Genomic DNA, 15,102 nt, shown 5'->3' on the forward strand with positions numbered 1-15,102 from the left:
AATCCTGCACCAGGATTCTCAAGTCTTTTTGCACCTCTGGTTTCTGAATTTGCTACCAATTTAAAAAAAATAGTTTATTCCTTTAATTCTTCTGTAATGTGCATGATCGTACACTATTGTCCATCTACCACTTCTTTGCCATTCTCCTAATCCATCCAAATCCTTCTCTGGACTCCATGTCTCCTCAACACTACCTGACCTATTTTTGTATCATCTGCAAACTTGGTCACAAACCCATAGATTCTGTCATCCAGATCATCCAACACTGACATTGGCAGAAAACAACTAATTACCAGCAGCCAACCAGAAATGGTTCCCCTCATTTCCAGTTTTTACCTCCTGCCAATCAGCGGCTCTTGTCAAAGGTCTTCTGAAAATACAAGTAAACAACATTTATTGATTCTCCTTTGTCTATCCTGCCTGTTACTTCCTCAAGTAATTCCAGCAAGTTTCAGACCTATAAATCTTGATTGCATCTTCTTCACTGTATCTTTTCTGTGACTGCAGATGTAAGCTGAACTTCGGACATGTCCCAACATGCAAGTAAGTACGTGAGGACTCTAAAAGGTTGAAAATGGAACTACCCAAGATAAATATGAGTTCTGCAGTTGACCTGTTGTGTGCTGAATGTTTCTGTCATATCCCCTCTCATTCTGCTAAACTGCTCAATCTTTTCTCATTGGCCAAATTGTAATTCTAGGAATCTGTCTGATAAACCTCTGTTGTACACATGCATGTAATTCGTCTGTATAGCTGTGGTATTGACACCGGGCATGCGCACAGTATTCCATGTGCAGTCTCATTGAAATCTAATTTTATTGTAATTAAACATCTTTACTCTTGTAATTGATAAAGACTCACAAACTATTTGTATTCCTAATTGCTTTCTGCACCTGATCTTTAACTTCCACTAATTTGTGTAAAAGGACATTAGTTCGTAATGAACATCAACATTTTTCAATCTCTCAGCATGAGGAAACATGAGAAGTAAAATTCTTTACTCCTCATGTGTGTGAATGATGTAAGAAATATGGTAAATTCTATTCAATTTTTTTTAATAAGCTCTGCTTTTCTACATTTTTACCAGAATTTTTCCATATTATTTTCCATCTTGCATATCCTAGCCTGTTTACTTACCTTATTGTATCCCTCCAAAGCTTTTCTTCATCTTTCTTGCTGTCCACATCTTTGTATTGACATTCTACATACAGAATTATGTTATTAATATTAGATTGGCACAGTAGCACACCAGTTACCACAATCACTTTTCAGTGCCAGTGATCACCGATTCCCACTGCTCTCTGTGAAGAATTTGTACTTCCTCCTGTGATCTTGTGGGTTTCCTCAGGGTGCTCCAGTTTCCTTTCACAATCCAAAGACGTAGGATGAATCAGTTGTGGGCATGCAATGTTGATGTTGGAAGTGCAGCGAGATTTGCAAGCTGCACACGCTCAGTCCTTGAACTATGTCGGCTGCTGATGCAAAACATCACATTTCACTCTATGTTTTAATGTACGTCTGATAAATAAAGCTAATCGTTAATCTTCACTGTAATCTTCTTGCTCTTAAATGTCTCCCCATATAAAACGAAGCACCCTCTGATCTTTTTTATCCAGAATTTACCTGTCTTTCTACCTTGAAAGGATTGGTGAACATGGACTCCATGGTCCCTTTGTTCTTTAATGCTTCTCAGAGACTGCATCTCAGCATATGTTCCCTTGCCTTATTCCTCCTCCCCAAATGGCTTACCTGGTGCTTCAGTGGATCAAATTCTATTTGCTACTTTTTGCCACTTGTTAAGACCATCTATTACATGAAAGTTGAAGTTGAAAGTGTTCCTTCTACTGTCAACTATGTGACTTGTTTTTAACAACACACACCAAATAGTGCAGGAACTCAGTAGGTATGGAAGTGAATGAGCAGTCGATGTTTTGAGTCAAGACCCTTCTTCAGTACTGGAAATGTTGGAGGAAGACACCAGAATAAAAATGTGGGAATGAGAAATGAGCATTAGTTAGAAGGTGTTAGGTGAAGCCAGGTAGGTGGGAAAAGTAAAAGGGCTGGAGAAGAAGGAATCTGATACGAGAGAAGAGTGGGCCATGGGAGAAGGAGGGGCATCAGAGGGAGGTGATAGACAGGTGAGGAGAAGAGCTAAGAGGCCAGAGTGGGCAATAGAAGACGATGGAAGGGGAGGGAAAAATATACCAGAAGGAGTGCTGCAGGGATCAATGCTGGGTCTGTTGTTGTTTGTCATCTATATCAACAATCTGGACGATAATGTGGTTAACTGGATCAGCAAATTTCTGGATGACACCAAGATTGGGGGTGTAGTGGACTATGAGAAGGAAGACTTTCAAAGCTTGTAGAGGGATCTGGACCAGCTGGAAAAATGGGCTGAGAAATGCAAGTGTGAAGTGTTGGACTTTGGGAAACCAACCTGGCTAGGTCTTACATGGTAAACAGTAGTGCATTGAGGAGTGTGGTAGAACAAAGGAATCTGTGAATACCGGTCCATAATTTATTGAAAGTAGCATCACAGATGTTTACTAATCTTTACATAACGTAAAGATTTTTACTCCTCACATATGTGAAGGATGTAAGAAATAAAGTCAATTCAATTCAATTCAATTCACAGGTAGATTGGGTCATTAAGAATGCTTTTGACACGTTGGCTTTCATAGATCAAATGTTGAATACAGGAGATAGGAAGTTATGTTGAAGCACAGTCGGTGAAGCCTAATTTGGAGTATGGTGTGCAATTTTGGTCACCTACCTGTAGGAAAGATGTACAGAAAATTGAAAGAGTACAGTTAAGGAAAAACTGAATAGGTTAGAAGTTTATTCCCTATAATTTAGTAGATTGAGGTGAGGTTTCATAGAGATGTACTCAATTATGAGTGGTGTGGTATAGATAGGATAAAAACAAGTAGGCTTTTTCTACTGAGGTTAGAAATCATGGGTTAAAGGTAAAAGGTGAAATGTTTAAGGGAAACATGAGGAGAAACTTCTTCACTCAGAGGGTGGTGAAAGTGCGGAGCGAGTTGCCAACATTTAAGAGAAGTTTGGATATGTACTTGGATGAGAGGGGTGTTAAGGGATATGGTCTGGATGTTGGTCAATGGAACTAGGCAGTTGAAATGGTTCAACATGGGCAGGGAATGCTGAAAGGCCTGGGTCTGTGCTGTAGTTTTATATGACTCTATTTCAAATCAACAACTGTGGAATTATTGGCACCTGGAGAAGATATAAGCTCCATTTAACATCTCAGCCACAGATGTTTTGATTAGCTTCCAGTATATGAAAGTGTAGATGTCAGCTACCAAAGGCAGGGAGATCAGTACAGTAGAATAAATGTGCAGAGCAATACAAACATTTTTCCGATAAGGAAAACATGCAGTTCCTGTTTTTCTGTTCACTTTACATGAACTCAGATGAAAACTCCAAATACAAAGCAGAACCTACAGTAAAAGATGATTTAGTTTTATAAAAATACCACATTTTTTAGGGTCTAAGATACCTACATAGGTCAATTGAGAACTTAAGATGTTTACATTATTTACATTGTCCAGTACATCACTGGGAACATTCTTTCCTTGGGATTAATTCTCTTCAGAAAACCATGAGAATCATGCAGATTTCGATGCAGCAGTCAGCCCCTACACTTGCATTGTAACCCAATGACTTCTGTAGCATCTGTATCCCTGCACTTAGCCCACATTTGTACCTTTCCATTGACTTCCCTTGAAGTTTTGCACTGGAAATTCGTTTTTGATACCTTAATGAGTTTCAGGTGTCATCAGCAGGTGGAGTTCATGCTACCAGTCTCAGACTGGACACTGCAAATTGGGCTGAAGTTTTTGCCTGGGAATAAAAATCGTAACCAAGTTCCCTGCTGATTCAGAGCTTGAGTTCTGGTAGATTATGGAGTCTATCACAGACAAAATCCTCCACATCATTGTCCACATTTACAAAGAATGGTGACACAAGAAAGCAGAATCCATCACAAAGAACCTCACCATCCAGGCCATGCTCTCTTCTCGCTGCTGCTGTTGGGCAGAAGGCTGTGATTGTGGGAGATTTTAATTTTCCACACATAGACTGGGAAGCCCATACTGTAAAAGGGCTAGATGGTTTGGAGTTTGTAAAATGTGTGCAGCATAGTTTTTTGCAGCAATACGTAGAGATACCAGCAAGAGAAGGGGCAGTATTGAATCTCTTGTTAGGGAATGAGATAGGTCAAGTGACGGAGGTATGTGTTGGGGAGCACTTCGGGTCCGGTGATCACAATACCATTAGTTTCAATATAATTATGGAGAAGGATAGGTCTGGACCCAAGGTTGAGAGTATAGAAGTTGGAATGTAATGTTAAAATTGTACAAGGCATTGGTAAGGCCAAATTTGGAGTATTGTGTACAGTTCTGGTCACTGAATTATTGGAAAGATGGCAACAAAATAGGGAGAGTATAGAGAAGATTTGCTAGAATGCTACCTGGGTTTCAGCACCTAAGTTACAGAGAAAGGTTGAACAAGTTGGGTCTTTATTCTTTGGAGCGTAGAAGGTTGAGGGGGGACTTGATAGAGGTGTAACGCTCAGCTATATTGGCTTGTATTTATCTAGGGGAAACCCCGTCCACTGCCCAGCCGTGTCTTCCGGTTACGTCGGTTGCTCTGCAATGCCACCCGGTTCGACCTCAAACATCAAACATCAGACTGCACACAGTGTACACTTTACAGATTATGCTTTATAAATCTTACTGGGACTATGAGATTAATAGAGATACAATATAAAAGAAAAAGAAAAAGGCGCTAGACTTATCAAAGTTCAATTTCTTTGTGCACACAGTTGGAGCTCAGATACCCGGGGTCTTCCATCTTCACCCTGCGATCCACTCTGACCCCCTTGACTCGCAGCTCGGGACCACCCAAAGTGATTGACCAGAGTGCTCCCAGCACGTCCGTCTTACTCTCAGTCTCTCCTCCAAAAAGCCCGCCAAAAACACCGTTTCCCAGCCATATGAGACAGAATATCCCCCCAAAAAAGAATAACATGGACACCCATTGGTTCATTCGCCCTCTTATCAATAATATAACCCAAACAAGCCGCTGGCGAGAGTACTTTCTCAGTATTTAACATAACAAAGAAGCCATTTTAATTGTAACATAACAAAGAAGCCATTTTGATTAACATACGCAATAACATAAAAGAAGAAACCCCTTACAGAGGTATTTAAACTTATGAGGGGGATAGATAGAGTTGATGTGGATAGGCTTTTTCCACTGAGAGTAGGGAAGATTCAAACAAGAGGACATGAGTTGAGAGTTGGGGTAACATGAGGGGGAACTTCTTTACTCAGAGAGTGGTATCTGTGTGGAATGAGCTTCCAGCAGAAGTGATAGATGCGGGTTTGATATTGTCATTTAAAGTAAAATTGTACAGCTATATGGACGGGAAAGGGTTATGGGCTGAGTGCAGGTCGGTGGGACTAGGTGAGAGTAAGCGTTCGGCACAAACTAGAAAAGCTGAAATGGCCTGTTTCCATGTTGTAATTGTTATATGGGTAAAACATGAGAAGTAGCAACAGCTTTTGGGTCCTGCTCTGCCAGTCAGTAAGATCACAGCTGATCTTTTACTTCAGCATCAATTTTCCTGTATTAACCCTATACTCCTTGAATACCTAATGTCTAAAAGGATCTTCTACTCAGCAACTGAGTGTATGTAGCTCTTATGAGTAGAGAATTCCAAAGATTCAATTCTCAATGGGTGAAGCAATTTCTTCTCAATCTCAATATTGAATGACTCTGCCTTCTTGAGATTGAGACCTCCTGATTCCAGATCCTAGCCTAGAGTTGAGTTCTGAACTCTTTGTTTGATACCTGAATGAGGCAAACAGGCTGTACATATCCAACATAATTTGGGCATATCTGCATTAACCCATACTGGATATTGTTGTGTTTGTTCAATGCCTGTAAAATGGGTGCATAATCATCAAATTTCTAGAATTGATTTGTTCTTTTATGTTTTATGTATATCCCTAACTCATTTTCTTCATTGATGTTTTGTTCTAATTATCATAATAACCTTAAATTTAAAATCATTGGGTCAATAATTTTTGTTAAAGTTCTCTCTGTTGTATTCGCATCATTATTCATTATAATGAATGGCTATATTTAGACTGTTGCTAAAATCGCTCTGTTGTATAACACTGATACATGAAGATAATCTTTAGGAATTTGCTGAACATATGTCACTATAGGTTGCTTTCTAGGGTTTTTTAAAATCTATTTATTAATATTAATTCCATTGTTTACATTGTTGAATTTTCTGATTAATACAGTTCTAATAATAGTATTTTGTGAACCGTTGAAGATCTCATTCGTTTAATATTTGGTGTGGTTCACACACCTTATTACAAAGACTATAAGTCAGACACCAAGCTGATACAACTTTTGAAAAGTTTCTGCCTGGATATGGGCATAAACAGATATATTTGTGTCTATATTACTTGCTCATATATTTCCTGAGTTCTTAAATTAAAGGACTGATTATTTAAATTGGCCTGAGGATCCATTTTCTTGGTTCAGAGTTTGAAAAATTAAGGATGATAATGGAAAACAAATCGATAAATGTCACAATATTCAACTCAGAATCAGGTTTATTATCACTGTCTTACATTTGTAGTAGTAGTGCACTACTACTACGACGTCGACTCAGGCCTAGGGGGCCGGTGTCGGGCACGAAGACGGACTCTCCACTTCTCCCTCTCCCTCATCAGTGTGTTCAGTTCATCTACATTAGCTGCGCCACTGTCTTCTAGGAGCGTGTTGACCATAGTCTTGGGAGGACGCCCAGGGTTCATCCTCCCATGCTTTGGCTCCCATACAATGACTAGGCTGGTAGGTAGCTCGGGGTGGCGTAGACAGTGCCCCGCTAGTTGCAGTCTTCTCGCCTCGATTTTAGTTGTAGAGCTTGGCGTTCGTCATGTGCTGTTACCAACTCACGTCAAGAGCCATCTGGAGCATTCATGTATAGCAAGCATCTAGAGACTTTCGCATTGTCTTGGTGAATGTCCACATCTCGCATCTGTACGTGAGAATGACTGCTATGAAAATCCTCTTTTTAAGCCCTCTGGTTAGGTTCGACTTCCAGATTTCCTTCATGTCGTTCATAGCCCTCCATGCCAGCGCCTTCCGTATCTTTATGTCCTTCTCCGAACTCATCATTGTTGACCCGAGTTACTTGTAGTCAAAGACTTTCCTAATGATATCATTCTCTACGGTCTTGAGAGTACCTTCGTTGCAGTTAAACACCATGTACTCTGTCTTTTTAGTGTTTAGGTGAAGTCCAACTTTATTGCACTCAATAAATAGTAGTGCACATAAAATTACTATAAATTACAAAAGACATAGTCCCAAAGAAAAGAATAATGAGGTAGTGCTCATGAACAGTTCAGAAATCTGATGACGGAGGGGAACAAGTTGTCTCTGAATCATTGAGTGAATCTTCAGGCTTCTGTACCAGTTTCTAATGGTAGTAACAAGAAGGAGGCATGTGCCGGATGGCGAGGGTTCTTTCATAATGATAGATGCTACTTTCTTGAGGCATTGCCTCTTGAAATATCCTTGATGGTGAGGAGTATTGTGCCTGTGATGGAAGTGGTTGAGTCTACAACCCTCTGCAGCCTCATATAATCTTGTGCATTGGCGCCTCCATACTAGGCTATGATGCAACCAGTCAGAATGTTCTCCACTCTCCAGCTTTCAAAATTCGCAAGTCTTTGCTGACATACTGAATCTCGGCAAACTCCTAATGAAGTAAAGTTCCTGGCATGCCTTCCTCATGATTACAGCCATATTTTCAGACTCAGGACAGATCCTCTGAGATATTGACAACAAGGAACTTATAACTCCTTACTTTTTCAACTGCTGACTGTTCAATGGGGACTGGTATGTGTTCTTTCAACTTCCCCTTTTTGAAGTCCACAATCAAATTCTTGGTCTTGCAGACTTTGAGTTCAAGGTTGTTGTTGCCGCACCACTTGACCAAATAATCTATCTCACTTCTGTATGCCTGCTTGTCATCATCTGAAATTTAAAAAAAACAATAGTGATAACATCATTTGTAGCTAATCCTGTGTTAGCTGACAGAAGGATTTTGACGATTTCAAGACTTAAGGTGGTAAATTTTGTTCCTGCTGTAGAATTGACTGGTGGCAATCACCTTCATTAAGATAAAAGCCCATTGTTCTTTTAGATCATGAATGGAACGGTGGTTAATATCGATCAGAGGCTTAATTGGATGTGTCATTTGAATAGCATGGCTGAGACTGGCTACTCTCCAATTAAAGCTCCTGCACCATCATCTGCAAAACTTATTTCACTCACAAATGTTAACCATGCAGTTAAATGGTAGGCGTGGCAAGAAGGCTACAGCTTGCTTAGAAATTAGTAAGTGAAGGTTTGCACTATAGGTGGCTACAGATGTTGTCTAAAGTGCCTTTGAGGGAAGTGACCATGGCTGTTAAATACTGAACGGCGTAAAAGGCGTTAAGTGCGGAAAATGTATAAGGTATCTTGATATTTGATTGTGAGCTGCTTTCAAGCCTGAAGTACTCTGATCCTTGAGCCATCATGAACTTTGCCAAAACTTGGAGATCTACCTCTTCAGATCTTCCTTTTTTTTCCCCAGAATTTGATGAATGACTAAGTTGACTTTGGTATAATGGGGACAATTGCCATTACTTTATACAGTCATAGAGAAGTACAGCACAGAAACAGGTCCTTTGGCTCATCTAGTCCATGCCAAAACCATTTAAAGAGCCTACTCCCATCAACCTGTACTGGAGCCATAACCCTCCATACCCCTACCATCCATGTACCTATCCCTTAACTAGGGATAGTTAAACGCGTTGACATTGAGCTTGCATGCACCACTTGGACTGTCAGCTCATTCCACACTCTCACGACCCTCTGAGTAAAGAAGTTTCCCCTCATGTCCCCCTTAAACTTTTCATCTGTCACCCTTAACCCATGACCTCTGGTTATAGTCTCACCAATCTCAGTGGAAAAAGCCTGCTTAAATTTACCCCATCCATGCCCCTCATAATTTTGTATACCTCTATCAAATCTCCTCTCAATCTTCTACATTCTAAGGAATACAGACCTAACCTATTCAATCTTTCCTTATTACTCAGGCCCTCCAAACTTAGCAACATCCTTTAAAATTTTCTCTGCACTCTTTCAACTTTGTTTCCATCTGTCCTATAGGTAGGTGACCAAAACTGCACACAATACTCCAAATTAGGCCTCTCCAGTGTCTTATGCAACTTCAACATAACATCCCATCTTCTACACAAAATATATTGATTTATGAAGGCCAATGTGCCAAAAACTTTCTTTACGACCCCATTTACACGTCAAACCATTTTCAACAAATTAGGAACCTATATTCCCAGACCTCTATGTTCTACCAGACTCCTCAGTGCTCTACTGTTCACTGTGGAAGACCTACGCTTGTTGGTCATACTGAATTGCGAAACCTCGCGCTTGTCTGCATTAAATTGCATCTGCCATTTTTTCCAGCTGATGCAGATCGCTCTGTAAGCCATGATAGCTTTCCTCGCTGTCCACTACACTCCCAATTGTGGTGTCATCCACAAATTTACTGATCCAGTTAACCACTTTATTATACAGATCATTGATATGGATGACAAACAACAATGGACCCAGCACATCCTTGTGGCACACCACTAGTCACAGGCCTCCAGTTAGAGAGACAACTCTGTACTACCACTTTTCAGCTTCTCCCACAAAGCTAATGTGTAATCCAATTTACTATTTCATCTTGAATGTTGAGCAACTGAACCTTCTTGACCAACCTTCCATGCCGAAACTTGTGATGTGCCTTATTAAGATCCATGTAGACAACACTCAGTGCATTGTCTTCATCCATTTTCCTGGTAACTTCCTCAAAAAACTGGTTAGACCTGATCTACCACACACAAAATCACGCTGACTATCGTTAATCTATCCAAATACTTTTGTATCCAGTCCCTTAGAATACCTTACAAGACCTTTCCCATAACTGATATCCAACTCAGTGCCTTATAATTTCCTGGTTTATGTTTAGAGCCGTTTTTAAACAGCGGAACAACATTGGCTATGTTCCAATTTACTAACATTGGAACAAAGACAAGCAACCTAAAATATGAAACCCTTCTTTTTTATAAAGTGTTAATTTTATTTGTCACAGATACATTGAAACATATCGTGAAATGCGTTGTTTTGTGTCAGTGATCAATACAGTCTGAGAATTACGCCGGGGGCAACCCACAAGTGTTTCCACACTTCTGGCACCAACATAGCATGCCCGCAACTCACTGCCCAAACTCTAAACCTATGTCTTTGGAATGTGGGAGGGAATTAGGGTACGTGGTCATGGGGAAAATGTACAAACGCCTTACAGACAGTGGCAGGAATCGATCTCCAATCGGTGATAGCTTGTACTATAATGGAATTGCACTAACTGTTACACTACCATAGTTCCATCATAATTCTGAATATAGTGCACAAATAAAAATGGAATAATAAAGTCAACTTGGATATTTTGGCCCTAGTCCTGACAACATGGATCCTGCCGAAGGGTTTCGGCCTGAAACGTCAACTGTACTCTTTTCCTAGATGCTGCCTGGCCTGCTGAGTTCCTCCAGCATTTTGTGTGTGTTGCAAGGATTCTATTGGCTGCTTTTGCAATTAAAAGAACTTTTCTGGTGACCAGTGTCTTGAGGTGGGCCAAGCTAAAGATGGGAATTTACAATTCTAGAAATTCTAGCATCTCTATTTTTTGAGAACATTCCACACCAAAAGAGTACATAGCACATTTTGGCATCACCTAGCAATCTAAAGATCTTGGCTTGGTCCAGATGGATTCTAATTTTGATCATTATTGGCATCTTCACCAAGGGGAATAATAAATGGAACACCTTCTTCCATCTTTTGATTGTGAGGCAACACATTTGAATTAGTAGGCTGGCTAAATGTGTTCCTATTTGAGTGGATGCAACTGATGATATGTAATAAGGATTATCTCTTTCTAATCCCACAAAATCCAAAATTCTCAACATTCTGATGTGTACAATCCAGTTGTTACATTGCAGTACACTGCAGATGTGTATTTATAGCTTTGATATGTTTTCCAAAGTTGTTTTTACCAAATGGTTTTCTACCAAATCCAAATATGTGACTGTCCTAGATAAATCCAACTTCTGTGGAGTAATAACTTGCAAAGCAAATGTAAAATGTGTTAAAAATATTAATACACAACTATTAATCTTACAAAGGTAAACAAACTATTTTATGAACCAGTTTGTATCCCTGGATCTCCATGACAGGCTGTAGATCTTTACAGCTTTACACTTTGAGCACAGGGCTTTATTCTGGGAGTGAGAATTAATTATCAGTGGGTAGCTCTTTTGTGTGTTGTGTTGTTTGACTCCATATGAATGATGGAGAGAAGTTAAATGCAAAGTGCTTATTTTGGCAAAAATGTAAAGTTGTTCATGTTAGCAAGAAGAATGCTATGAATTTTGTTCCAGAAGAATGCTGTTTCCATCCAGGGGGTCAGTGTGGACATGGTGGAGGATTACAAATACCTGGGGATACAAAATGACAATAAACTGGACTGGTCAAAAAACACTGAGGCTTTCTACCAGAAGGGCCAGAGCCGTCTCTATTTCCTGAGGAGACTGAGGTCCTTTAACATCTGCTGGACGATGCTGAGGATGTTCTACGAGTCTATGCTGGCCAGTGCTATCATGTTTGCTGTTGTGTGCTGGGGCAGCAGGCTGAGGGTGGCAGACACCAGCAGAATTAACAAACTCATTCGTAAGGCCAGTGATGTTGTGGGGATGGAACTGGACTCTCTCACGGTGGTGTCTGAAAAGAGGATGCTGTCTAAGTTGCATGCCATCTTGGTCAATGTCTCCTATCCAGTACATAATGTACTGGGTGGGCACAGGAGTACATTCAGTCAGAGACTCATTCCACCGAGATGCAGCACTGAGCATCATAGGAAGTCATCCCTGCCTGTGGCCATCAAATTTTACAACTCCCTTGGAGGGTCAGACATCCTGAGCCAATAGGCTGATCCTGGACTTATTTCATAATTTACTGGCATAATTTACATATTACTATTTAACTATTTATGGTTCTATTACTATTTATTATTTATGGAGCAACTGTAACAAAAACCAATTTCCCCCGGGATTAATAAAGTATGACTATGACTATGACTATGAATTAAGTGGCGAAAGGCTACTCAAAGCCATAACACAGTTTTGGGGCCTCCTCATAAGTGAAACAGAGAAAGTCAGTACAATTGTAGAAGACAGCTGTAAACAGTTTTGGTCCCCTCATTTAAGGAAAAATATATTGTGTTTGAAGGTTCACCAGATGATTCAGGATATCTTATGAGAAATGGTTGAATGGATTGGTTTTGTTTGGAAGAACAGGGAGATGATGTCATGGGAGCATATAAAATACTTATGAACTTGACAGGGTAAAAGCTAGGAAGATGTTTCCCCAGTGGCAGAGTCTTAGACTACAGGGCAGGAGGCACCTTGAGAAAGAGATGTTTCTCTCAAAGGCTTGTGAGTCTTCAGAATACCTTGTCCTGTGAGTGCTAAATCTCTGAATATAGTCAAAGCTGAAATGGATAGAGTTTAAATCAATAAGAGAATCAAAGGTAATGGAAAGAGGGCATGAGAGAGGAAAGTTAGATCAGCCATGAACTATTTAAATGGTGGAACAGGCTTAAGGTGTTGAATGGCCCATTCCTTTTCCAACTTTTATGGTTTTGTGGTCCCAAGTTCTCTGCTGACTTGGAATAATAATGGAAAATGTCAGAGTGACATAATATTGTATTTACTTCGTGAAGCAAAATTAGTTCTGAAATTTTATAATGCTGATGTAATAGGCACCTCCCATTTTCCAGGAATGGCAGAGAGCTGAAAATGTACTTGTAAGTAAACATGGAGTAATGGTGTTAACTCAGAAAACTGAAGTAAATTGGAAGCCTATCCTGAGTTTACTGGTGGGAGTCATCATCTGTTCTACACTAATCATAGCAAGATCATCATCTCCATCCTGAACCCAAATGTGGAACCTTAATTTAAATTTTTTAAATTTAGACCTGTAAAAAAGTCAGATGGCTGGAGTGAAACTTTTAAAAGATCACATTTCTTCCAGCAATTGAATCAAGTGAAATTATTAATATGATTGATGAATAGAAGGTGTATCCTTTAATATAACACTGACAATAGAAGGGAGAATTCAACTGGAAGACACAAAAATTGATACTTAAGGAAAATAATGTTGATCTGGCAAGATGATCGTGTAAAGTTGGAAGTAAATGAAGTAGGAGTTAAATATTGTTCAGTTGTGAAAATGAAGTAACAGAAGAAAGTCTTGTGTCAGTAACGGAATTAGTATCACATCTTTGCTTTGGAGATACCTAATATTTGCAAACAGATTAACTTTTTTTTCTTGTGATCTGTTTATCCAGCGTTTCCTCGTTTAAGCAAATATTTCTCAGAAATAAACAAGTAAATATTCATACAACTGATGTCACAATGTCAAGAACAAATTTTAAATGTGTTTATCTTTACAGCAGGTATGAAAAAGCACAGTTCCTTAAATGTCACAAGGTTGAGGATCATTTCAGTTTCCTTCTGCACATCAAGAGTAGTAATTGTGCTCATATTTTCCTGCTTGTGCAAATGCTAATACAGTTCTTGGCAGCATTTTTCTACCTCTACACTTATGTTGGGTAAAATAATTCTGGATATTGTTCCTTTCTCTTAAAACTATTGGGGTAGTCACTAATCTGGGGTTTTATGAAGTCCAGGGAAATTCTTCTGACTTTATAGTTATTATCAATAACCCTGTTAGTACCTGCTAATAAAGTTTTGTCAGTAGTGTTGCCAACACCAGAATACATTGCCGATCACTAATTATCTTTGAAAACCCAATCATAATCCATCCTCTTGAATTCATTGCATTCGACCTTGTAAAGTAATTCCTACAAAGCTGAAGAATAAAGAATTCTAGGATTTTGATCCACAAGGAGTGATAATATACAATACTTCCATTGTCAGGAATATAAATTTAGAATCACTGAAAGTTGATGACACAGGAGGAGGCCATTTGGTCCATTGTATCTGAGTTGGCTTAATCCCACCTACCAGCGCTTAGTCCATGGCCCTGCAGGTCACAGTTCATGAAGTCCACATCAGGCAACCTTGAAATCTGGTGAAGGTGTTTGTCTCGAGAATGATTTCAGTCGGTGTGTTCCAGATCACCGCCACTCTTTGGATATAGCTTTGTTTTCTCATCACTCTTCTACTGTTAATAATTACTTTAAATCTGTACCTCCTGGCATTGCTATTTCCTCTCCAAGTCCTCAGTAAGGGAAATAACTAGGACCTGCTGAGTTTTTCCAGCATTTTCTGTATTTGTTTCAGATTTCCAGCATCTGCAGTTTTTTTTCCTCTCGTGCATTCCTTTGTTGTGTTCCACCTTCTGAAATACATTTCCTCATTTTTTCGGATTAAGTTCACTTCGTTTATTTTTCTCTCCCTGGCCAGCTGACCAACCCAAGTTTATGTTCCTGCAGTACAAAACTTTCCTTTACACTGTTAACCAGACAGCCAATTGCTTATTTACCTAGAGGTCGTAGGTTAAGAGTGAAAGGTGAGTTGTTTAAGAGGAATATGAGGGGGGACTTCTTCACTCAGAGGGTGGTGAGAGTGTGAAATGAGCTATCTGTGGGAGTGGTGATTTCAGCATTGAAGAGAAATCTGGATAGGTACATGGATGGGAGAGTTATGGTCCAGATGCACAGCAGTTGGACGAGGCAGATTAATAGTTTGGCATAGACTAAGTGGGCCAAACTATTTCACTGCTGTAGTGTTCTGTGATTACGTGATTTTATGTGCAAATTTCTTTATCATGTTTCCCTCATTTATATCTATATGATTTTACATGCAAATCTCTTTATCATGTCCCCTCATTTAGATCTACATGATTTTACATGTAAATTTCTTTATT

Source organism: Mobula hypostoma, chromosome 19, assembly GCF_963921235.1.
Source record: "Mobula hypostoma chromosome 19, sMobHyp1.1, whole genome shotgun sequence".
NCBI classification, from domain to species: domain Eukaryota; kingdom Metazoa; phylum Chordata; class Chondrichthyes; order Myliobatiformes; family Myliobatidae; genus Mobula; species Mobula hypostoma.